Below are 27278 nucleotides of genomic sequence, written 5' to 3' on the forward strand. Positions count from 1 at the left end.
ACCATCTATTTCTCGAATTTGACGATCCTACGGCAATTTATCCCTCAATGCGTAGTTCTGTAGTATATCCATACATTCCTTTTGACTGTCTTCGCAACCTTGAAGACAACTTGCTTTCGGCATAGTGTGCTTCCACCTTGCCGTCCAAAATAGTGCGAAGGACTCCATACCCTGTTGAAGCCTTGGGAATCAGTCCTGCACTCTTAGCCAAAAAAGAAAAAACTTTGCTCTTCTGATTGGCTAGAATGTGTGAACAGGCCTGAGTTTCCATTTTCATTTGGAGGGGATCCAACTACTCCTTCCCTACTCTCCAATCCTACTGGATTGAAGAACTGAAACTCACCCTTTTCGAGAGCCAGCATTTTGCTCCCTACCAGGCTCCAGTTCTTCCTACTCCTTACCAACAATACAGAGCCCAGACACTGCTTGTTGCTTTCTCCCATTTATCCTTTGAGGTCCTTCGAGATGATGTTCCTCAAAAGAATTTACTATGGTCCTGTGATATCATCTCTCGAAGCCACAACCTTAGCCCTATGGCCTTTCTTGGATCAACTTCCCCTTCTATTCAACTGGCACACAAATACTTCCATTACCAGTGAGTTACTAGAGGAAACCTCTACTGGTCGTATTCAAATTCAGTATGAGGCAGAGAATCTTCTTGAAGAATATGAGAACTTCAAGAACCAAGACTTAGAGTTTGGAGAAGATGCCACCATAGATAAAGCACACAGGGAAGGAGAAATGAATGAAACAGAGAAAGCTCTCAAACAAATAGAATTTGAAATGAAGGCCCAACAACCCTTCCTCCAATTAAGGGCCCACGAGTTAGATGGACCAAATTTGGATAGGATAGAAAATATGTTAGAAAAAGAGTCTGTATTTATTGAATTTTGCTGGATAAAGTTCCATGATCTTGTGACTTTGCCCATTCCTTACTTTTATGAAATTGAGAATGTAACCAAGCAGGTGTTCCCAATGTTAATACTGCATATCAATAAAACTGAGCTTTTCAAATATCATCTTTCATGATCTAGTTTTATATTCCAATTATATGATAGATTGCATGGCGAATATGGCTTCGAAGCATGGATTTTCTCATAGGAGCATCCATATTTGACTTAAGATTTTCATGCTCCAATCATCTAGTTAAGCCAACCTGTACAAATCATAACTTCGAATTGACCAATCTTGCTTCGAAGTGCTTACTTATTTAAGAATTCACAACTCTAAACAAGATAATCATTCCAAAGACTTTTTTGAAGGACATTACCTTGCAAAGATAATCTATGATCATACATAAAAAAGCCTTTGAAGAAAACAGATGTTAACTATAATTTTGTTTAAGGGATAAAATGGCTTCGAAGCCAACTACAGGTTTTCGAAATCGAGATGAGTCTTTGAAATAAATTTCCCTCCCAAACTTACTCTTGAAAGAGACTGTGGCTTGGGACCCCTTATGTTCTAAAACTAAAGTTTTAATTCCACATGAGTCAAAAATCCATCAAATAATTTATTTTGGGTTTGCTTGACCTGTTAGGCTGATTGGGTATTTTGGATAAAAAGGTTTAAAACCCTTTCTTCTCGCATTTTTAACCTACTCACTTGTCCAAAAACAAACACTTTCACTCTTATTGCTCTTGACTACAACATTTTACTCTTCCGCGTACTTTCTTTGTCTTCCCTAAAACTCTTTACTAATGGTATCCTCCTCCTTAAAAGTGTCAATCGTTGAGTGTGTGAGCCCATCTGTGGGTTTGAAGATGTGTATCAATGAAGAGATTGCCAAGTTTAGAGCTGGTGAATCGAGTGCCATAGACGGTCGCCTCTTTATTCCTCGCCACAGTGAACAACAAGAATACGTCTTGGAACCTATCTTCAGAGAAGCCCCAGCTCAACTTCTTGCTTTATACCCTCGTCTAGAGGATCACTGCCTTCTCTATGAAGAGGGGTTTGATTGGGGAAGCTGGAGAATGAACTGACCCCACCGCTACTAGCCCACATTGAGGGTTGAATAGGAGGAATGGTATGACAGGGTTGTGCCTACCAAAGAATGGGACCTGTAAGAGCTCTGTATCCTTGATGCCCTTCACCTCTCCAGGCTCATTATTCCTGAAGATCCTTTCTTGATTCCTGCAACCTTTTGTTTATGGAATTCGGCTTTCAATTTTTTCTAGTTTCGATGTGGTATGATAGTCCCCGCCATTCTTGATATATTTCATCTCTTAGGGCTCTCACCACTTGGTGCTCCCTTTACGCTTGGTTATCCAGATCTTTCAGTCAACTTCACCATTCCACCTTTGAGCTCTTCCTTTAGTGATTTTGTAAAATTTGAGAACAAAAAGGTAGGTCCTGTAGGTGACCGAGAGTTCTTTTCTTTCATTCTGTATTTGTTATGCAAGTTTCTCTTCTGTACATCATCTCAGCGGATTATGCCTGAGTTTGCCCCACTTGCCAAGGCTCTTGCTTCGAAGAAGAGGATAGCCTTGGCTCCTTACGTTTTAGGCCATGTTTATAGGACATGTTCTTAATTTTGGGAGAAACCCCTAGATGTTAAACAAGGAGGCCCTCTTTGGGTATTGCAGCTCTGGCTCTTCGCATACTCCTGGTGTTTGAAATTTTTGGTGCAAGAACCTACCACGTACGAAGAGAAATTTGCCAGGATTTCCCTATACCCCTCCAGCTTTGCCTATTACTTTACTTCTTCCATGAACTCCTAATTTCTCCAATTCCTTCCTTCTTTTGTCCCTTCGAAGCCAACACAGGACCAGCTTGGCTAAGGGCATTTTTGGCTGATAGACAATGTTTCAATTCGCTACACAAAGATATGTGGGCCTCTATCTTGTTACCAATGGAGCTTTTTATTGGTACTTGAATTCTCGAGCCTACAAGTGTATATCTGAAGTTTACTGTCCTTCCTAATTTGCCAAGCAATTTGGGCTTACTCAAGGAATTCTTATCTCTCTTTGTAGCCTCTCCAATACCAATCTCACAATCAGAGACCTGAAGGTGCCCGAAACCAAATTAGAGGAAGCAACATTTAAACTATTACAAGAGTCGAACGAGTTTAAATTCATCCACTTTATCCCACATGGCACAACTTTTAGAAGATTTCAAAGTTGGTGGACAGCCAATATGGAGGTGCACCTGGCAATACCTCCCAAAGATCTGCTAGTAGGGCTAGATATGCCCTCTTAAGCCAAGCCCAAAGAGACTGGAACCACTACTACTGTCTCCACTGCCCCTGTTATCCCAGCTCCTACACCTGCTGCTTCATCGCCTCCTCCTAGGGTCATTAGGGCTGCTTTGAAGAAAGGTATGCATTCTTACTTCCCCTTTCTATTTCTTTTTATAATGCCTTGTTCATTTGTTTATAATTTCTATTCTTATCATAGGAGCTCCATAGGATGACTCTCCTCAGAGAGCTTAAGCTTTGAACATTCTTACGGGCAAGCAATAGCAACAAAAGAAAAGAAAACTTTTGCTTGACCCTGAAGAACCTAAAGCTCACCTGGAAGAGAAGGAAGCAGAGAAGGAAAAAGAGACGCCATTGAAAAGAATGAAGGAAATGATGGTCTCTCCTTCTGATCTTATTGGTGATCCTACTTGTGAGGCGGCTGCCAAGGCAATGGAAGAAGAGCACTCCAAAAAAATTATTGTATTTCAGAGGTTTGAAAAGAGGAGGCAGCAACAAATACTAAGGGATGAAGCTGCTGCTGTTGATGAACTACAAAGGGAGGCTGCTAGGAAGAAACAAACTGCTGAGCATTACTCCCTTTGCAGTTCTCTAACCAACACCACTACAACCTCTGAAGCTGGTAATTTCTTTCAATCCACTTTGATAATCTTCCTTTCCAGAATTTTAGCATAGACTTAACATATTCTCCTTATTTTTTGATATACAGAAGCAACCATTCCAATCCCTCTTCCCTCAACTTTGGCCCCTTCTGTTTTGCCTACGAAGGGAGGGCCTCTTTAACTTCTACAGAGCTAGAAACAACCTCAAAAGGAAAAGGGAAGACTCATACTGAAGTGCTAATGAATATAGAGCCCATCCAGACAATACTTCCACTTCCTAGCTATACATTCTTAATGCCTTATTTTCTTCCTTCTATGAAGTAAAGCCTTCCACATTCCTTATGCTCAGGCTTAACTCCATACCTACCCTATTTATCCTTTGTCTCATCTCAATATACTCCTCCTACTGTCTTGGTTGTCCCTTCATCACCTGAGATAATCCCAGTTGTCACTTTATATTTAGTGACAACTGGTACCTTCAAAGAAGATACTGGCAGCTCACCCATCCCTTTTCTACCATCCAGCTCCAGTCCCTCTTCTCTAGATTTGATGGTGGCCAGGACTATTGATACTACTAGGGAAACTTCCACTCCTTCTCCTATCCTCATGCAGCCATCTTTTCCTTCCATTAGTGATTCCTCTACACTTCCAATGTCAGAGGAGGAAATGAACATTTTTGAAGCTCGGCTGGCTAGCCTAGTTGACATGCCTTCCTTAGCTCAATTAGCTAGTGTAGACACCCCATTTTCGATCGCCCTTAAGATTTGGGTGCTTTATTCCAAACACCCAATGTTGAAAGTTATACTGTGAAATCTTTTGAATTTTCAGTGAAGAAATTTGGATTCAAGCTCTAATCCCAAATCTTGCACCCCATTTTGGCCAAATTACTTTAGACCTTAAACCCCCATTTTCAAAACATTTTTCCAAATGCTTCTACGATGTTCTGCGGCTCGCATTTCGTTTAAAACATTGCACTTTCAGTAAGTCGAGCAAAGACAAAGTGGAAATATGAAAGGGAGGTGAACTCTTTGAATTTTTCTTTGAAACATCTTATTTATTGGTTTGGAGTTGAAGAAAATAAGAGGGAAGGGAAGAAAACCGGTTGGGGAGAAGGTCGGGCATCAATCCGTTAGGATAGAAATTAGCAGTCTTCACTAAAATAGGAATATCTCTTTGCACACTTAGAATTTAGATGTAAGGCCATCACTATTGGAAATTAGACTTCTAGGCCCCGTTTGTTTCCAGAGATGGAATGGAGGGGATTGATAGTGAGAGGATTGTTAGTGAGGGTCGTTTGTTTTCAGAGATAGAATGGGGGGGATTGATAGTGAGGGGATTAATAATGAGGGGATTGTTAGTGAGGGGATTGATAGTGAGGGGATTAGTAGTGAGGGGATTGATAGTGAGGGGATTAGTAGTGAGGAATTGTTAAATTATTTTTATATAAAATAATAAAACAAATAAAAAATATAAAAAATTAAAAATTATATTTTAAAAAAAAATTCCAATATATAAAAAATAAAAAAAATAAAAAAATTTCTAATCCCCTTACCATTTTTCTAATACCATCTCTACCTCCTCACTATGAATCCCTTCACGAAGGGTATTAGTAATACCAAGGTATTAGTAGTACCCTCCCTATCTCTCAAAACAAACAAGGTATTAGTAATACCAAGGTATTAGTTAGTCCCAAGGTATTAATAGTCCCAAGGCTATCTCTCAAAACAAACACCCCATATACTAATCCCAAGGTACTAGTAATCCTAATCCCCTTGCCATAACCCCAAACAAACGGGGCCCTAGGGCTTCAATTTCGACTCAAGAATCACCTAAAACCGAGTCCGGATAAGGGAGATATGCCCATTTGAAGTCAGGCCTAAAGTGTAGATTTTTAGGCCTGGCTGGGTCCATTTAGAACCGACCATGCCTCATTGAGGCCAGGCCAAGCCTTAATGAAAACTTTTCTTGGGTTGCTTTTTAGGCCTGGCTGGGTCTCAATGGCCCCAGATAGACAGCTAGTGAGAATTGAACAAATATCTTTGTTTGAAGATATTTTTGACCATTTTTGCTCAAATTCTATAAATAGGACCTCCCACTTTAGATTTAAAGGTTAAAAAAGTTTCCAAGAGGCTTAGGCATTGATAGAACATCCATCTTCCTTCCAAAGGCCTCCTTGACCTCATATCACCTTTTAGCTATACATATACAATACATACACCATTAGAACTTGTTTTTGGAGCTTTTTGTTGAGATTTCAACCTAAATTTGGGAAACTTGAGGGTGTTTAGAATCAAGTTTGTTTATCTACAAGCATCCTCTCTTTCAAGAGGTATAATTTTTGTATCTTCTTCCTTATTTCTCTTTTTCTCTTTCCTTATCTTTTCCATGCTTTGTACACTATTTTGGGATTGTTTTGTGGGCTAAAACTTGGGATTTAAGAGCTACCAAAGGTGGAGGGGTTAACCACCCTTCCTTGAACCTTATTCCAAGCTTATATCCTTGTGTTTCCCACTTATTTCTCTGATTTTAGCCACTGTTTTGGGACTGTTTTTGGACTATTTTCAAAGGCTAAAATATGGTTTAGAAGTCCCAAAAGTAGAGGGGTTAGCCACCCCTCCTTAGCTTTGCTTACTAGCTTTGTATTTCTTTGTTTTTGCCTATCTTTTGTGCTCTTTTAACATGGTTTTAGCTACTGTTTTTCACCGTTTAGGGGCTGTTTTAGGGCTGTCCTAGGTTATTTAATTAATTCATGCTTTGGTTAGTTTGCTTCTTGTGTCATAAGTTCACATATATAGCTTGTTATATGTTGTTCTTGGTATTTCTTTGTTTAATTTCCATGTGAAGAGCCTCATTTTAATAAACCAACTTGCCATTCATTTCTTTCATTTGAGAGTTGTTTCAATCGGTTAACGGTTATTCAAAACGTGAACTAGCAATTTATACCTAATGGATTAATCTCTACGGAGGTTCATTGCCAATGGTGTAGTCTCGTTTTCATGTTGAGAATCACCTCCCATTTGACATATTTCTCAGTTAGCGGACGTAATCTCTAGCGGACGTAACAATTATCTTGGACTTAATGCATTAAAGGATGTTAAAGACTAATGAATTTGGCTTAAAATGAATCAACCCACATAAAGAAAATGAGTTATGTTGCTCGGGGTTTGGCTGGACATTATGCTGAATCCATTGTGTCAAGGGTTGTCTTGCATCAATTCATGTTGTTTTGGATGAACCTTGAAGCGTCTCTACCTCCCTCTTTGAATTCACCTTATGATAAGAGGGAGGGGTGGTTGTTGTTCATTCATTTATTGATTTTTTGTCCAAATTGTACCCGAAATCATCAAGCAATCAATTTACTCATTGATGGTTTTAGAAACGATCCCAACCTTCTCTCGAAGCTTTCCCATGATAGAGAAGTGTGAGAGGGACAAACAGAGTCCAGAACACTCTGTCTGCACTGTTTTTACTTCAGAGCACAAAACAGAACTTTACATGAAATTGAGGCACGGCCGGCCTTCTTTAGGCCCGGTCGGTCATCAATGTTTGGTCAGCATTGTACTTTGCAGAACACAGAGGACAGTGACTGAAGGTGAAACCGAGCAAGCTTGGGGTAGACAGAGCTGTTCTTGGACGTCGTGCATGTAACTCTTGTGCATCCTTGCTTACATCATGATCATTGTTGTAATTAATTAATTTATTCATTATTGTTGTTATATTTAGTTTTGTTAATTATTAGTGTTGTAATTAATTAATTTATTATTATAGTTTATTTGTAACTATTATAGCCAGTTAGCCTAGATAGTTAGTTTATTTCTCATTATTATCCTTGTTGTAATAGCATAGTTAGCTAGTTAATCCTTCGCTTATTTATTCATTCGGTTTTGTAATAATTAGTTTATTTCGGACTTTCGGACACTCATTGGGACCCTCTTGCACGAGCGCCAATATATAATAACGTGTATGTTTTCCAACCCCACGTCTTTCTCCCTTTTACTTATTTGCTTACAATGGTTAGTTTAGAACATCATGTTTCTTTTAGCATTTTTCATGTTTGCATACACTTGTCTTGCATGCATCGAGGCTCGGCTCGGCTCATCATTCTAACAAGCATTACCGTTTATTACTTCGTTGAATAGGTGCGTTACTGCATGCTATCAAATTGATTCACATGCCATGTTAATAGCTGAGCCTATTTAAAATGGCATATTGCATGTGTTGCATTAGTTATTTTGCATCCATAGGATCATGTATTTATTTCTAACTCTTTTATTTCTTTTGGCTTGCCTTGGGAGTACTAGGTGAGCAATTTTGAGCTTTAGCATCTTGCATTGATTGTTCGTGTTACCATGTCAAAGCATACTTCCATGAGGCTAATTGCTTAAATGATATAACTGTTTGAATGCCTGTGGATGAAGGCTAGTTGCTTGAATTGGGATAGTTTGATTAATGTCCATTTTAAGCCCACTTTTTCAAGTGGCAAATTCACGAAACAAAATTTTCAAAAAACAAACATGAATCAAAGTGTTCCAATTTTTGCAAATTAGTCTATACTTGTGTGCGTATCACATAGTAAAGTTAGCCTAATAAATCGGAACAAGAGCGTATAATGTAAATAAGAATCACATCATGATTAGTAGAGGTCGATCTTTGATCGGGTGAGTGGGGTGCTCAATTCATGACCTTCCCCTCTCGTACCTAGGTTCCCGAGCCGAGATACTTTGGTGATGAAGGACTAATGGCCTTTGGCACGAGTCTTGGGTTTACTAAATTTTTCAAAAATATTTAGGTGGCGACTCTGAAATCTGGCAAAGTAATCCATTTTTTTTGACATTTGATTCAACCATTGATTTTCCAAAAGAATTGGCAAATTTGGACTCTTTTTGTGTTTTCATTGTTTCACATTGCACTTGTAAAATTAGATTTAGAACCACGGGAGTCCGAAATGTAGGGTTATTCGTCTTCCGAAAAGAGCATGAAAAGCAAGCTACCGTTTTTGGCGACTTTACTGGGGATTTAGAGAACTTGACTTGAACTTCATGATATGATGACGGTATTGATTTCAGCAGGCTCAGGACTCCAACATAGCCATCTCAAGCCCAGGTCTCTAATGCTGCAAAGTTTTGGAGCACTCTAATATAGCCATCTCAAGCCACTTGACCCAGGCAGCAGCCACCATAGATTTTTATATCAATATATTCCATATGGCCAAGGCTGCGAAAAAGAGACTGTTGAAAGACAAGGAGTTTGTCTCCCACATACATGCGGAGGTGTTTGAATTAAAGGGACAACATTCCTATGCCTCCTAGTTTCGAATCCAACTTTTGGAGAAGAAAGCCCAACTAAAAGAGGAGTTAGCGGCGGTTAACCTAGCCTTGGATCGAAATGCTAAAAAACTGCAAATTACTAACCAAGGGCTAGCTGACTGAAGGCAGGATATGGCTACAGCTATTCAGTTGTTCTCATCCCTTAAGAGTAGAGAATTAATTGGAAGGGAACAACTAAAACATTGTACTGATTTTTGGGCCAATTTGTGGTTGCATGTACTTAATTCTTTATGAAATGAAAATCTTTTATTATCTATGTGAGTGTATCATGCTCTATCTTTATTTTATTTAGCACTTTTTACACTTCTTATGTCTCCCACGCAGTTGGATAATAAGGCTTCAAGTACCTGCCATTAATTCTCTTGGGATGCACATAACCATTTAGGTTTCTTAGATGGTAGGCTTCCCCAGGCAAGACTCTATGAACCTGATATGATCCTTCCCAATTAGGTGACCATTTGCCAAATTTATGGCTCTTAATGCCTATTGGAAGTATTGTCTTCCATACCAAGTCACCTTCATCAAAGCTAATGCGCTAAACTTTCTTACTATAGCTCTTGACTGCCTTCTTTTGGAAAAGAATGCTATTTAATGTCAATATTCTAGCTTCTTCTATTTCTTCCAAGAACATGCTTTGATGGTACTGTTCAGAAGTTAATTGGTCTTGGGACTTCACCCTCAAGGACTTGATGTTAATCTCCACAGGCAACACTGCATCATATCCATATACTAAGGCATAAGGAGTGATTCCTGTACTTGACCTTGGAGAAGTCCTATAAGCCCATAATACATCTAACAACAAGGTATGCCAATCCCTAGGATTTACTTCCACAACTCTTTGTATTCCTTTTTTCAACGATTTTGTAACAACCCCGACCTCTAATTAACGTTAATCCACGTTATATGAGTTTCTATCTGTTCTGTGTAGGAATATATGTCTCTGATTTTGTTCTATTTTGTAAATTGAAGACCTTATTGGCATCCGATCATGAAATTGACTTGATTTATGTGTTATTTAGGATTTTTGAAAAATTAAAGTAGGTTTAATTAAAATTCGGTTCGGAACGATTAAATTAGAATAATTTAATGTCCAATTGATTAGTTCATCAACAATTTAAATAAGACCACTAAGCAAGCCTATATAAGGCCACTCCTACCTCTTCCAACACATTTCACACCCTCATTCCTCATCTTTTGAGCTCAAATATGAGAGAGAGAGAGAGAAGGAAGATTGGATTTCAACTAGAGGATTGAAGAAATTAGAAGAACTTTGAAGTTTGGCTTAGAAACTCGAACAATTAGTTATCTAGTATTCAATTGAGAAGCCAAGGTAAGAACTCAACCCTCTAGCTAAGTAATTGAAACAACTATTATTAGCATTCGTGCGAATTGGGAGATGAATTACAAGAATTGAGCTAGAATTAAGGGAATGAAGTTAAATCATGCATGCATGTCCATTGGAACACAATTTGAGTTTGATTTCAAAGAATTCTCTCATGCATGTGTCCATCTTACCTTTATTTTGAGAATTCATCTTGATTAATAACATTTCATACCAATTGATCATGTTTTGGAAGTTTTGAAGTCAAGACAATACATGCATGTTATGTTTTTTTTCAAAGAATTGAGCTTAGTTTTGTGCATTTGGCATGCTTTTGGGCCTTGATTTCATGAAATGATCTTGAATTCTCAATGTTTTCGTAGTTTAAATGTGTTTTCTCAAGTGTTTGGCCCAAAAGGATGAGTTTTGTAGCTTTGAAGTTGAGTTTGGAAAATTGGAGGTGAATCTGGAAATTCTAGAATTCGGCCTTTCTGCTCGAGCGACAGATACTGTGCTCGAATGGCCACCTTTGTTGTTGTATCTCCGCTCGAGCGATCAGAAGTCCGCTCGAGCGTGAAATGCATGCTCCCAGAAGTTTCATGCTTTTGTAAACTGCTCGAGCAACAAGAGTTACGCTCGAGCGAGGACCTGAGTCTCACACTCAAGCTACGCTCGAGCGACCGTCAAGCGTCTGTTGGGCATGAAAATCACACAACCAGTACTTTTTCAAAGTTTGCAAACTGTTGGAGTGAAGGAAGTTACGCTCGAGCGTCCCCTCACATGTTTGCATATCCACTTGAGTGGGACCCCTATTTTCAGCAAGTTTTGTTAAGGGTTCCAAAGTGCATTTTGGCATTCATATTGCATCCTAGACATTCCTATGCCATGATTAAGGCATAATAATGAGGACAAGAAGTAGAAACACACCAAGATAAGAAATGATTAAGTTAATGTTTCCGAGTGTGTAATTTAATATGTGTTCGTTTTGTAACTATGTAGGTCACGCGCCACATGACATCTGATTTTTCCCATTCTATCTGTTTGCCTTAGAGCTATCTATTAATTGTGAGTAATAACTTAGTAAAGCTATGTTCAACTTTACTTATTTTCTATATATGGAGTAAGATCTGTTCTATGAAATGTTATGTTTGTACTATGAATGATTGTCCAATTTTGATAAGTATTTGGGGCTTGAGTAAGTTATCTGTTCCCGGTCTGGAGGTTCCTCTATGGAGCTGACAAGTTATCTATACCCAGCCGAAGGTTTCTTTATGGAACTGACAAGTTATCCGTACCCGGTCTGGAGGTTCCTTTATGGAACTGACAAGTTATCCGTACCTAGCCGAAGGTTCCTTTATGGGACTGACAAGTATGATCTTTGATACCCTGTATGTGATCTGTTAGCGTTAACAAATGTGAGATTAAGTGTGTATTTTGATTTCTGTTATTGACATGAAAAAGAATGTGAATGTAAATTTGTTTCTGATATGAATTCTGATTTTTGATTATGTTATGGACATTATCATTCGTCAAAACCCTTTACTCTGTTATTATTCACTGGGCTCTTACTCATTATTTATTTATTATGTATGTAGGTGAGTAGGCGTGTGACCAGGCCTAAGTTGCTGCCTGGCGAGTTTTGGTGTCAGCCAGCCATCGTGCCTTCCGTGGAGGTTCCCTTTTGAGATCTAATCAAGTTTTTGAGTCTTGGGGATTTTTGTATCTTTTGATGTTTATGTTTTGTTTGAATATGTTTTGGAAAGTCTTGTATATATGGCTTAGGTGACGTAAGACTAATGTATTTATGACACCACATATATATATATATACATATATGTATATAAGTTTGTTTTAAAGATTTCTATCTCACATACGTTAACACAACTCTATGGACAATGTATATTTCTATATTTGCTTCCGCAGCCCCTTATAATATGTCATTATGTTAAGAGTGTAGACACCCCATTTTTGACCGTCCTCAAGACTTGGACGTCACTGTTTGAACACACGGTGATCTTCCATGTTTGTGTTCGTTTGGAGTTCCCGGAGGTCTCGGCCCGCGCGCCTTGCCTCAGGATCCCCGAACTCGACCGTTTAGTGTCTGGTTTTGCACCAAACACTTGCATCTTGCCTTGGAAGGGCAAAATGGGGCTTGTAGACCATCCCCACCCATCACCGGCAGTGGCTAGATGCCACCGGCTGGTTTTTGCTGCCACCGGCAATATTGTTTGCCGGCCGGCACTCTTTGTTGCCGGTCAGCACTCTTTTGTGCCGGTCGGCACTCTTTTTGGCCAAGATGACATTTTTGGCCGGCCGATTGCTGTTCATCTGCTTTTGCAGATATTTTTAGACAGCTGTATTGCTTTTGCTCCCCTCCATACACGTGTATGGAGGGATCTCCCTCTTGCAAAGCTTGTCTTGTAAGCTTTACAAGAGGCATATAGAGAGGGTCTCTCTCTAAGGCAAGGGAGAGAGCTTTTAGACATTTTTGAGAGAGAAAAATACAGACAAGGCTCTGGTTTTTCTAGGGTTAGGGTTAGATATACACTCTCTATCTCTCTTTCCCTCTTATTTGCACACTAGGTGTTTTGTGTCTCACTATTGCACACAAACACCTAGTGTTTCGCCTTCCTCTTGGAGCTGAGGTTCTAAAGGGTTTGTTTTGAGATTTTGGTGTTGGATTCAAGCCAAAGGAGGCCATTGGAGCACCATTGTTGAAGAGGACTACAAGGGTAAGAAACTTACATCTTTATCCCCCTTTTTTTGCATTGATTTTCTACTAGTCTTAGAGCTGTTTTTTGTGCTTGTTGTATAACATAAAAAAGTTCTGTTTTTAGGCCCTCTTTATTGTTTATTAAGAGTGTTTTGTTGTTTGAGGGTTGTTGACCACCCTTAGGCCTCAAAAGGCCTCATTTTGAGCCATTTTGTGCTAGCTCCGGGATTTTGGTGTTGAGGTCTCTTCACCACTGAAATCTTGAGGGATTTCAGTGGTGAAGATGATGCTTTGAAGTCCTAAGAAGGAGAGGGCCACCCCCTCTCCTTGTTGTCCTTGAAAAGGGCATATTTTGGCCTCTCAAAGAAGCCTATGCTTGAGTGTGTGTTGAGCATGTTTGGTTTGTTTTTCATTCTTATATATCCATAATATAACATGATTTCAAGTTGGTTTTGGAACTCCATGCATGCTTAGCATAGTTACCATGTAATGCCATGTTTATGCCTTAATATGCCTTAGGTTGTTAGCCTTTGTTGGAGCATGTTTTAGGCTTGCATTTGTGAAGTTTATGTGCTTATTTTGCCATGTTTTAGCTCTGTCCATAGTCGTTTGGGTTGATCTTTGCATGCATTATATAGCTCCTTTGTATTTGGGCTTGTTGGCCTTGAGTATGTGCATGTGTAGCATGCCATCTTTGCATTGTTTTGATGATTTGGAATCATCCTACATGCTATTTCAGTCCCATTTCCATGCTTGCTTGGTTGCCTTGCATGCATCTTTAATGCCTCATAAGCATGTGTTGCATGCTCCATGTTTTGATGTCTTTGCATGCCTTTGAATTTGGGCCACTTAGATGCCATCTAAGGAGTCCTTTGGCCTTGTTTTAACATGCTAAAAATCTGTTTTTAGATGTTTAATGCATGCCATGTTTGGTCATGTTAAGTGTAGTTCATTGCCTCATTGGTTTGCTTTGAACACTTGGACTATTTGTTACATGTTTTGGCTTGATTTTGTTGCTTGGTTTGGCACCATCCTAACATGATTTCAATGCTTATGTTGCATGCTAATTAGTCCATGATTCCTCCTTTCAAGTGTGCTTGAATGTTGCTTGATTTGTGCTTAAGTGTTGGTCCTTATGTGCATGTGTGTGTATATGCCATTTAGCCCTCACTCTTTAGCACTTATGGCCACTGTTTTAGGTCTATTTTAGAGCTGCCTAATTCATGTATAAGTCCATCTTTCCATTTATTTGCATTGTCATATGTATGCTTGTATGCTTGCATAAGTGCTTTGCCATGCCATGTTGCATCCTTAGCTAGTATGCCTAGGTTGCATTGCATCTTGCATGCATTCCTTGTCCCTTGACTCGGGTGATAGGGATTGGGAGTTTTGTTTGATTGGTTTGCATACATTTGAAATCAAAGTTGCATACTTGGTTCTTTGGGCCATCATGCATGGAAATACGTGATTGGTGGTCCGAGAACCGAGGCACATGTCCCTTTGAGTCATCACAATGATAAGAGACATGGTTGGTGCATACATGCCTTGAATTGTGCTGCCATGCCTTGTTTTGCCCTCTGTTGCTGTGAGTTGCAGGTCCAGCAGACTTTCTTTGCCGACCGGCAGTGTAAGGTGCCGTCCGGCAACCTTTTCTCTGCCGACAGACTCAATTTTGTGCCGATGGACACATACCAGTGCCGGTGATGATTCCACTCAGCCGGTGGTACTCCCCAGTGCCCAGGGATGTAACCCTGAGGTTTTGACAGCCTCCAGAGGAGTAAAGGAAGGAAAACAGAGGCAGCTTGCGCATGGCGGCGTGCTTCCCGAGGCGTTTTCCTGTTTTAATTAGTCTATTTAATTCGTTAATTAAATTAGGCAATTTGTAATATTAATTAGCTGGTGTAGTTAATTAATTTGTAATATTTATTCGGTCCCTCCGAGTGAGGGCAAATCTGTAATAAGTGTGTGTGGGTGGTGTGTATGTTTTCCAACCTCACTTCTTTCTTCCCTTTTATTTACCTGCTTACGATGGTAGATTAGGGCACGTTTAATTTAGCATACCTTATGCTATGCCTGTGTGCATCCATGCATTTGTATTACATGCATTAGGCTCGGTACATCATGCTAACCGCATATGTTTTTCAAATCAAAAATTGAATATGTGATAATTGTGCATTTTCACATGACATGTCTAGGATTAGCCGAGCCTATCTTAACGACATTTTGTATGCGACGCATTAGGCACTTAACATGGACTTGGATCATGCATATTTGCTAACAAGTTCTTTGTTTTGGCACGGAGTACTATGTAAGTATTTCCGCTTTAGCATATCACATGAGTGTGAATATTGCCATGACAGCATGCTTAACATGTGGCTAGATGCTTATGTGTTAAACTGTTTTGAATGCCTGTGGGTGAAGGTTGGATTGTTTGAGTTGGAAAAACTCATTGAAATCCGTGTTTTTAGCCTACTTGCGAGTAGCAAATTCCAAAGCATTTTCAAACCGAACGGATATGCAATGTTCATTTCCAAATTAGGCAATCTAGTCTATACTTGTTTGCTGCGCGCATAACATAGTAATTCTAGGCTAACAATTGGTTTAAGAACACATAAAGTTTTCAAAAACGGATATCACGGTTAGTAGAGGCCGGTCTTCGGACCAGGCGAAAGGGGGTGCTCATAGCTGACCTTCCCCGATCGTACCCAAGCTCCCGAGCCGAGACAACTCCGGTGATGACGGACATGTGGCCTTCGGCACCGAGTCAGGGTTTCCTAAATTCCCCCATTTTAAAATATTTAGGTGGCGACTCTGTATCTGGCAAAGCAGTCCATGTTTGGCACTACTTTTTCAAAAATCTGTTTCTCAAAACGATTTGCCAGATTTGGACTCTTTGGTTCAGATTAAGAACCGTGACACAAGTCGAGTCCGAATTGTGGTAACCCCAAATGAACAGAACGGGACTCATCCTCCCGGGGCGTTCGGGGCTTGTTACAGTTTCTGGCGACTCTGCTGGGGATTTTTTAGAGAGTTTGACTCGAACTCGTGATATCCTGTTTTGATCTCATTTATGTGTTTCTTTGCATTGCATGTGCATTGGTGCGCCTAGGAACACAGTGTTTGCCATCTGCCATTCCTGAACGGTTTGCCGGAGGCTTGTCTTGTCAAGGCTTGTCCATAAGGCTGACCGGCTATGGGCTCTGACAGTATGGGAACACAAACCCCGGTTTTACCGGGGCACCCCTTTTTGACCATTCGGCCTAGTGCATATTCGGATCCATAGTGACCATTCCAAGCTAGGACAGGTTGCTTACCCGATGCTAAGTTGTTTGAAACCGCTGTGTGCGTAGTGAAACCCTAGCTCCTGACAAAACAGGACAGGGAAACCCTACCCCAACATAGGGGTGTTTTGTTCTCTTTACTTGTTATGTGCTTTTAGAGTGTATCTCTACAGGGAACGCATATACCAGTTTGCGAGTTTGAGTATCGGGCCCGAAGGCGCCAGAATCAATATTGTTGAGAATCAGTTATCAGGAATCAGTTATCCGCGGGTATCAGATTCAGTATTTTGGGAACAAAAATCTGGGGACAGTGATCAGCAGTAGGGTACAGTTGTTTGGCTACACCTGTGTTTGATCAGTTTGGGCTGAAATGCTGCCTGTTTTTCTTTCAGTTTAGAGAGTTGCAGAGTTGATACAGAACAGCCAGCGTCTCCCCTTTGCTGAGGCAAGATTTATGGCGACACAAAGTTCAGAAGAAATTGTGGTTATGACGGCTGCATCGGAGCAGGAAACCACTCCGCAGAATGAGGCCAGCATCAGTATGTCATATCCGCCCAAGTTGCCCGTTGTGCACCCGGTCTGGGCTCCCCAGTTATACCAGGCTCGTGAGCCCACCACCTTCGAATTGATGGGGATGATAGGCGATCTCCAAAGGTCTGTGGCAGACCTCGCCTATGGAATGTCGGCTTCACCGCCAGCGGCGCCGTATGCCGGGAATTTTGTACCACAAGAGCCCCCGCTACTGGGGCGGATTGTGATAGAGCTCAGCCAACCAGAGGTGGCTTCCGGCTATAGCCACCACATGCCAACGTCAACCCCGACCCTCGATCAGGTTGAGGCCAGAGGAAAAGACAAGGCAAAGGTAGACGCCGACCCTATTGAACAACTGCTGTGGGCAGTCGAGGCTCTGAAGGCCAGAGGGATGAACAAGCAACAAACGTCTGCAATGGTGACCAAAGCTGTGGATGATGCTTTCCCCACTCCGATCAAAGGCAGTTCAAGCCAGGCAGAAAACCGGGACGGGCCCCGTCATGCCCAGACAATTCCTGTAGTTCCCAACCCTGCACCGGGAAAAGTTCAAAAGGCCAAGGCAGCGCCAGCTGATCCTTTCGCCAGCGCATCTGGCAAGAATCCTCAAACTACAAAGTACCTGCCCCGAGGGCGCAGGGTCTTTCACGATCTCCACATGCCTTTGTCTAGGGCATTATTAATATTGGCAAAGAACGGGCATCTTAAGCCTTTGGAGCCCCGGCCACTCCCGAAGAATCTCTCCGCCACTCATGATGCTACCTTGTACTGCGCGTACCATCAACAGTCCGGTCACAGTACCGATGGATGTTCCCGTCTTCGTCATGAAGTGCAGGATTTGATTGATAACAAGGTTATCCTACCACCCACCTCGGGCAAGCCCGTCACCACTCAGTTGTTGGATTTCGAGGGCTCAGATACTGCGAGTATGTAAAGTGAACCGCCTGCGGGCAACATTTGGTACATTTTGGATGAAGCGTCTGGCACGCATTTTTGAGCATCGGTGAAACCGAGTTTTGTAAATCTTGTCTTGGATGTCGAGTCAGTCTTTTGTTTTGAGTCTGTCTCTTTGTCTTGAGTCAGTCTTTTTTGCTTAAGGGTCTGTCTGATTGTATCGAGTCAGCCCCCGTTGTATATAATACTAGGTGATTCTGGGGTTGTTGCCTCGAACACCATTTTGTTTTGTAATTATTATCTGTTTTTGTCTTGAGTCTGTTTCTGCCGAGGGGCCAGTTGCACCAACGGAGCCGATTGAAACAGCTGTTGCTATCTTAACTTTATGCTTGCTTTCAGCATAAGGACCAGAGAATTTGATCGGGCTGACAGTACATCTCGCCTGCTCTCCTGTGTGCCAAACTCATTGCATTAGCCTAAGTTTTTCAGAAAACAAACCTCTTGAACACTGCGGTGATAAAAACGAAGAGGAAGGAATTCCTCGGCTTTTGCAAAATTTTGATCATTTTGAGAGAAAGAGAGGCGTGCTAAGCCTTTTTATGAATAAAGCCATGCTTGTCGGCGTGAGTACTGAGAAGGACCCTGGCCTGATCTAGATTGGTTCCACACTATCTTCGGCGCGAGCGATTTGTCGCTTTCTTAAAAACTTTCGAAAAATGTTTTGCGCAGTCCTGTGAAGACTTGTGTGGAATCGCTCTTGAGATTGTGCAGCCTAGGATCGCTCTCAGCCTCAAGATTCTGTCCATTTGTTTTCAAACCTCGGACTTAAATTCAGAATGTTCAATGGTCAACCGCCATATGAGGCCTGTGTGGCCAGATTCGAAGCAACCCTCGGACAAGAGGCAAGAAAGTCAGATCAAGAAGATTAGACCTCATCAGAAGAAGCTTGCAAAGCTAGAACAGAAGTACCCTTCAAACTAGGGGCAAAGATGTCAGACGTGCTCGAAGAGCTGAAGATGAGTCCTCTTGCAAATCAACAGCCACTCTCCTGGATACGGATGGCTTCAAAACCCTAAAACCATTTGGCATGGATTTGCAACACTTTTACCCTTTGAAAGGCTCGTTGGGCCGAAAACCCAGAAGGGCGACCCAGGCAAAAGTTAGAGCGAAGAAAAAAAAAGAAAAAGAACAAAAAAAAAAGAGAAGAGAAAAATACAAAAAAACGAAAAAAAAAAACGCAAAAAAAGAAAAGAAAAGAAATGAAAAGAATTGAAAAGAAAAGAAAAACAAAGCTCGCAAGGTCGAAAACCCGCATCGGGCGCCTTGGCAAAAGTTAGAGCCTAAAAAGGAGAGGTTAAATACCCGAGTGTACCTTAACCGGAACTACGTAAGGCTTGATTCCCATGTTTGGGATACGTAGGCTACTTCATCGTGAAGTCCAGCCCCCAACGCTTTCATAGCGTCTCAGTCCATGCAATGGTTTCGATTTCATCCCCAAAGTCCAGTGGCCAACACCCTTCAAGGTGATTGTGTCCATATATGTGTTGTGACCGTCTTCGTCATCGCAGTGTCCAAGAGCTCGACCATCGCCCATGAAGACTGTCTGCGGATTGCTGCGGCACCATCCCAAACAAGGGGCAACTTTCCGTTGCCACAAGCCACCGTGAGCTGCCATTCAAACTAGGGGCAACTTTCCGTTGCCTCCCACCTCCTTTCAAACCAGGGGCAATTTTCCATTGCCTCCGATCCGAGGTCGCACATCTCGAAGGGTAAGTTTCATGCTCGTTGAGCATTGACTGTTTGAAAAATAGTTTTTGAAAATTTTTACAGAGGTTGACTATTTTCTCGAAAACTATTTCATTTTCCAAAACCGGACCATTGTCTTGGACCCAAAAAAGGAAAATTTTCAGTGCTTGCTGCCTGACTTGCATGCTTTTCAAATAAAAAATCGAACAAGTACGTTAATCCGACTCTCGTTTTGATCAAAACCGTTTTAGTAGAAGGCAAAAACGAAAAAAATGGTTAAAATGATGAACTAGGGGCACAGTTGAGCCAGACGTTCTGTCTTTCCCCCGTCATCCACGTACTTGCCAGAAGGGCGCTCTACCCGCCGGAAGAAATAGCCGTGAGCTAACGGCATTGGGCTTGAACCCACACCGTTCTATTTATTCATCAATCACCCCGGGGAGGAATGAAAAATGAGAGAATGAAGAATAGAGAGGTGTAAGTTGAGAGAAAAGTGAGGAAAATGGTTTTGAGAGAAAATCCGAGCTTGAGAGTCGAGTGATGTGAGGATCACAAATCAGAAAGGGTGGGAAACAATACCCAGATTGAACTGGCTCCTTATGATCTGAGGTCCCCCATCTTCGCTTACGCGTCTGTGTGTCGTGCCTCTTTCATTTGACGGTCTCGTCTTTTGTTTTGAGTCTCTCCCGAGCGTGTCTCGTTGTGTTTAGGTTGTGTACCTCTTTGTTTGAGTCCTCCTCGCTGTGTTCAGTTGTAGGCTCGATATCCCGGTTTGAAAAACCCTCATTCGATTTCGAAAATCATTTATGCTCAGAATGCTGTGCCATTCTCTACATTTGAACGTGTTTCGACTCCAACCAGTTCCATCTTTGAGCTTTGTCTTGTCAGATTGGGCTGTTTGTTTGAGAATTGCCGTGTGCAGAATGAATCGAATGCTGTGTTATGGGCTGAATGCAGATTAATCCGCAGTAGAGTAAGGGCTGTGTGTCCAGAATCAGGCAGTGGGTTGCTTGGGTTATTTTGCTGTTGGCTGTCTAGTTATCTGATTATTACAGTGCAAGTGTTCAATTTTCAGATAACCAATCAATTTCATTTACATTGAGGTGTAACATGATGAGATGCGATGCAATGCATAAAATGTGTAAATGTAAACCCCTTTTCAGATAAAAAGTCCGTTTCATTTCATTATCTTTTCAAACGTACAAGTTTTGGAAACAAAAATCTGCCTGCGGCAGTACAAGGTAATCTATCTACCAACCAAAAAGAAAAGTACAAGAAAGAAAGAAAAGATAGCAAAAATCTGCATCTATGTCAAGCACTCCGAAGGGCCGTCAGTCTGTCCTGGTCCTCTTCCTGGACGAGGGTCCAGGAGCATCATCAGCATCGTCGTCAGAGCCCGAGCTAGAACCGTCTCCGACCTCCTCCTCCGATGACCCTGCCTCCGCCTCTGACTCCTCGTCGTCGTCATCATCCGGGACTGGAGCTCGCGAGCTACTCCCGACGTGAGTACGCCCTCCCCTGGTACGGGGAAATATCCGGCCCTCCTCATCTCTCCCCCGGGCAGAGACAGAAGGTCTAGCTGGAGCACCTCCCGCCATAGGAATCTGGAAAGGAGGCTGAAAAGTACACGAAAAGGAAATGCATCAGTATGCCGTGAGCAGTTTATCAGTGCAGAATGCAGTATGTAAATACAGTGTATGAGTGCCGTGAGCAGTTGATCAGTGAAGAATGCAGTATGTGAGTACAGTGTATGAATGCCGTGAGCAGTTTATCAGTACAGAGTTTGGTGCAGAATGCAGCGTATGCAGTGTTCAGATACTGTGAGATCAGTGTATCAGGTGTTGTGCCGTGCATCAGATTATGTAAAGCAGTGAATGAATGGTTTGAGGCCAGTGTCAGAAGGACATACCGGTATGTTGTAGACGGCTAGGAGGTCAAATGTCCGCTGGAGCATCCCCATCATCGAGGCATTCATCACCAACGACTGACGGGTGTACTCAGAAGAAGCCTGCAAAGGTATCAGATGCATTAGTATTCTGTGGAATATGAAGTAAACTGAACTGAATAACAGTACGAAGTGCAGTGATACATACCGGCGGTAAGTCGGGGATGTCAATGAACTCATGACCAGTCGGTGGAGGGGCGAAGGGGATCTGATAGGTCGACCCACCCTGCCCCTGGAAAGTCAGTACAGCAGGCAGGGCAGGCCAGCCAGCTCCTCGTCCTCCCCGCACTCCACCCCTACCACGGACCCGGGCCCTCCTCGAAGATCCAGCCCCTGCTCCCGCTCCGGCCCCAGCCGCCGATGCTACAGGCCTGGCCCCCTCTGCTCGACGGCCGCTCAAGGGACGCATCAGGTACGTCCGCACGTACTCCTGATAGTCGCCGGTGCCTCGGAAGCCAGCCTCCTCCCAGCCGATGGAGTAATCATCCAGCTGCTCAGCGGTAAGCCCCTCAGTCTCCCTCATCTCTGCAGGAGGGTGAGCCGGGACTATCTGCTCACGTAACCCCAGGGTCTGGCGTAGAAAACGCTCCCCCAGGTACCAAGCCCGACAGACCGGGCCCTCAAGCAGAATCCGGAAACGCGAGGTCTCCTCAGCACCAGGGAACCGACCCCGCATCGCCGACGGCAAGGAGGCCCATGGCCGCCATGTGATCTGAAAGTGACAGACAGTTTGTTATCTACTATTATTGAAACATGCAGTGGGAAAGCGAAGCTAACTAAACTGAAAGTAAAGCATACCTCGGCCGGGGTGATGGTGTCGAAATATCGGCGGAAGAAGCCGAATGTCTCCCGTGGTCGCCGGGTGCATCTCCCGTCGACGCGACTCGAGAACGGGACAGCCGGAGGAGGCTCCGCGACTGGCACAGGTGCAAGCCTAGGAAAGTAGGCGTAAACCCACAACTGCAAAACAGATGTCAGTATGACTATCAGAAAAAGCAGAATATACAGAATAAAGCAGAAATGGCAGAGCCGTGTGTTGCGCAGTGTATTGTGTGCAGTGTACAGTGTGAGCAGTATACAGTCAGTGTAAAGCAGAATGCATGTGTGTGCCGTGTGTACAGTATACAGTAAGTGTAAAGCAGACCACAGTGTGTGCAGTGTACTGAGTACGGAAAGTACGAGATAGGAATGAAAAAGTGGAGAAGAAATGTACCTCCCAAGCCCGCCAGTAACCTCCAAGCAGCTGGCCGCTGCCACGAGAAGCCGAGCTCATATATCCGTACAGGGTGGCCAGAGCAGCGCCGCCCCAATCATAGTGCAGAATATCCCGGACGTCCACCAGTGCGCTGAGAAGGTAGAGAGGCACGGTGTTCGCCCGGTCGGCGAAGATGGTAGTCCCGAACAGGAACATGAGGAAGCCGCGAGCATACCTCTCCTCGTCCTCTGGGGTCATCTGCACCTCCTCCAAAGCGGGCTGGACCCGAAACTGTGTCTCGAACCAGGAGTATCGGACGAAACCTGGATGAGCTAGTGGTGGGGCCTCCCCCAGTAGATGGACCTGAGCGGCGGTCCACTCATCCATGTCTGTGTCGAAAGGGATCGGATCCCCCCCTACCCCGATGCCTGTGAGCATCGAGAAGTCATAAGGGGTCATCGTCATGTCCCTTGCAGCAGAAAAATGGAAAGAATCGGTGGTGTCCCACCACCTCTCCGCCAAAGCAGCAAGGAGAGGTCTGCATGTGGAGAGCCTAGAAAGCCCTCGGTAGAAGGTGCCGAAGCCCGCTCGGTCCACGATGCGCTGGACCGCATCAGGGAGCTCATCATACCACTCCCGCGCACCAGTATTCCCATACCCGCGAATGGTATGGGAACCCTCCTGCAAACAGACAATGACAATTGCAAAACAACATTCAAAATGCAATTTTGAAAAGACAGATATGGCATGTATGCAAGTTTGTCAGATTCAGGCAAATACCGGGTGCCGGTGTGCTTGCAGTAAAATACGTGTGCTGTGTCAGCGTGTTTGAGTGTTTCAGAACAGATATGGCATGTATGCAAGTTTGTCAGATTCAGGCAAATACCGGGTGCCGGTGTGCTTGTAGTAAAATACGTGTGCTGTGTCAGCGTGTTTGAGTGTTTCAGAACAGATATGGCATGTATGCAAGTTTGACAGATTCAGACAAATACTGGGTACCAGTGTATGCAGTGAAATACAGTGTGTGCTGTGTGTTTGGGTGATTCAGGGCTAGTGCAGTGTGTGTGCATGTGTCACTCTCAAGCAGATATCAGTTGTATGTATGTTTACAGTCAACTACGGTCTACGGCATACCAGATTTCAGCAATTAAAGAATACAACTAACTATGGCAGTTTTGTATCCTACATTGCAGAAAGTAAAGCAGAAAGAAGAGAATTACCTCGGAAGTGCCGAATGAAAGGTGGGAGGTAGGCTCGCGTAGTAGTAGCTCAGGCACCGCGTACCTCTCAAAGCTCCGGAACTGACGCAGGCCGTCTGGGGGCAGAACGTGGATCGCTGGCCGGTAGGTCGCCGGGTCGAACGGGCGCTCGCTCAGTGGTAAGAGCTCGACCCCGGGATCCATCTCGTGGCCCGGGGGAGTCCCGCCACGTGGAATGTCGTCCGCCATGTAGAGAATGGTGTGAAAATGGCCGGAAAAGGAAAATCGAGCCGGAATACGAAGAGTCAACTGAAAAGTCAACTCCCGAGAGGGTCGGAAATGGCCGGGAAGGCCGGAATGTGAAAAGGCACGGAAACGAAGAGCAAAGTGAGGGGAACGAACCCCGAAAAGGCTAGAACGCCAAACGAGGCACCGAAACGAAAATGTGATCGGTGGAAAATGTCCGAAACGCGAAGAGGAACGCGAATCCGACGACGAAACGGTCGTAGAACGCGAAGAAACGGAGAAACGGGGAAGAGAAAAAGCTCTAGAGAGAGAGAGCAAGAGTTTTCGGCGTGAGAAGAATGAGAAAATAGGGCTTGAAGCCCTATTTTATAACACCCAAGGTGAAAAGTCAAAACTGCCCCGCACCAGCAACTGTTTGCCGGTCGGCAATATTTTGTGCCGGCCGGCACTTTTTTGTGCCGATGGAATTGTTTTTGTGCCGATGGCCAACCGGTGGCCTCATCTTTCGGCCGGTGGGGTTCCCACAGCCTTGTTTAGGCCATATGAGAAGTTCGTGGTCTTCATAGCTCAAGAAAGTGCAAGAAAGGGCATCTCCGACATTCAACCGGCCTCCGTTCTGACCGCGGGCCGTGTCTCCAGTGCGTGGCACTCGAATTCGTACAAGGTGTATCCTTTTTGTATCCTTTTGAATTCAAAAGTTACCCCATGTGTGTTGCACAAGTTCATCACACTACTTCGATGCATTACATCGCGCTGTCGTGCGCCACACATTTGCATTGTTATGCACGTGTTACATGCGTTGCAACACGCACCCCTTTGCATTGTCGTGCACATTTTCTCATGCATCATCATTGCATTTCCATTCCATGCATTGTCATGCATTCTGGAATACGCGCGTTGTTGCGCATTTAAGCCCATTTACACTCCGTGTGGCGTGCGTGTCACACTGGTCATCGCACTGTTTTGTGCATTTCAAACCATTGCACTGTTTTGTGCATTTCAAAATTGTTCGCGCTGTTCTGCGCGTCGCACTGTTTTGTGCATTTCAAACCTCGCGCTGTTCTACGCATCGCACTGTTTTGTGCATTTCAAAATCGTCGCACTGTTTTGTGCGTTGCATTTCAAACCTCGCGCTGTTCTGCGCATCGCACTGTTTTGTGCATTTCAAATCATCGCACTGTTTTGTGCATTGCATTTCAAACCTCGCGCTGTTCTGCGCATCGCACTGTTTTGTGAATTTCAAATCGTCGCACTGTTTTGTGCATTGCATTTCAAACCTCGCGCTGTTCTGCGCATCGCACTGTTTTGTGCATTTCAAATCATCCCACTGTTTTGTGCATTGCATTTCAAACCTGTTCTGCGCATCGCACAGTTTTGTGCATTTCAAATCATCGCACTGTTTTGTGCATTGCATTCCGTCGCGTTGTTTTGCACATCTCATTGCATTTTGCATTGTCATGCATGTTAATTACATTACCTGCGTAGACCGCATGTTTGTAATCATCTCTTAACTTGCGTAGACCGCATGTCAATGTTTTACTTGCGTAGACCGCATGATAATTCTTTACTTGCGTAGACCGCATGTTAATTCTTTACTTGCGTAGACCGCATGTCAATTCTTTACTTGCGTAGACCGCATGTTCATCTCTTTACTTGCGTAGACCGCATGTTTGTAATCATTTCATTACCTGCGTAGACCGCATGTATACTTGCGTAGACCGCATATTTATTGTTCAATTTCTTTCCTTGCGTAGACCGCATATTTATTGTTCAATTTCTTTCCTTGCGTAGACCGCATATTTATCGTTCAATTTCTTTACTTGCGTAGACCGCATGTTTTGATTGCGTAGACTGCATGTTTAATTTCAATACCTGCGTAGACCGCATGTTTTGATTGCGTAGACCGCATTTTAAATTTCATTACCTACGTAGACCGCATGTTTTGATTGCGTAGACCACATCTTAATTCCATTACCTGCGTAGACCGCATGTTTTGATTGCGTAGACCGCATGTTCAATTTCAATACCTGCGTAGACCGCATGTTTTGATTGCGTAGACCGCATGTTTTGATTGCGTAGACCGCATGTTCAATTTCAATACCTGCGTAGACCGCATGTTTTGATTGCGTAGACCACATGTTTTGATTGCGTAGACCGCATGTTCAATTTCAATACCTGCGTAGACCGCATGTTTTGATTGCGTAGACCGCATGTTTAATTTCATTACCTGCGTAGACCGCGTGTTTTGATTGCGTAGACCGCATGCTAATTCCATTACCTGCATAGACCGCATGTTTTGATTGCGTAGACCGCATGCTTAATTTCATTACCTGCGTAGACCGCATGTTTTGATTGCGTAGACCGCATGTTCAATTTCAATACCTGCGTAGACCGCATGTTTTGATTGCGTAGACCGCATGTTTAATTTCAATACCTGCGTAGACCGTATATTTTGATTGCGTAGACCGCATGTTCAGTTTCATCACCTGCGTAGACCGCATGTTTCGATTGCGTAGACCGCATGTTTAAATTTCATTACTTGCGTAGACCGCATGCTTTGATTGCGTAGACCGCATCTTAATTCCATTACCTGCGTAGACCGCATGTCTTACTTGCGTAGACCGCATGTTTAAATTTCATTACCTGCGTAGACCGCATGTTTTGATTGCGTAGACCGCATGCTTAATTTCATTACCTGCGTAGACCGCATGTCTTGATTGCGTAGACCGCATGTTCAGTTTCATCACCTGCGTAGACCGCATGTTTCAACTGCGTAGACCGCATATTTGCTAAATATCATCACCTGCGTAGACCGCATGTTCATGATCAATTTTGTTGACTGCGTAGACCGCATGCTCCACTTACATGTTTGTATTTCCACAGCATTGTCATGCTCTCCACTTGCCTTGCGCTGTCACGCATTTCAAGTATGCTATTGTGCATGTTTGTACCTGTTAAGTTTGTTTTCTTTTCAGGCAAGATATTGTATGTACGGTTCATTTGAGGCTGGTGCAACCAGACGAGCCGCACAGGTATTTTATCTCCGAGTGAGACGTATTGAGAATTCCATAATTCTCTTACATCCTTT

This window comes from Camellia sinensis, chromosome 12, assembly GCF_055761805.1.
Source record: "Camellia sinensis isolate YWXY chromosome 12, ASM5576180v1, whole genome shotgun sequence".
Taxonomy (NCBI): domain Eukaryota; kingdom Viridiplantae; phylum Streptophyta; class Magnoliopsida; order Ericales; family Theaceae; genus Camellia; species Camellia sinensis.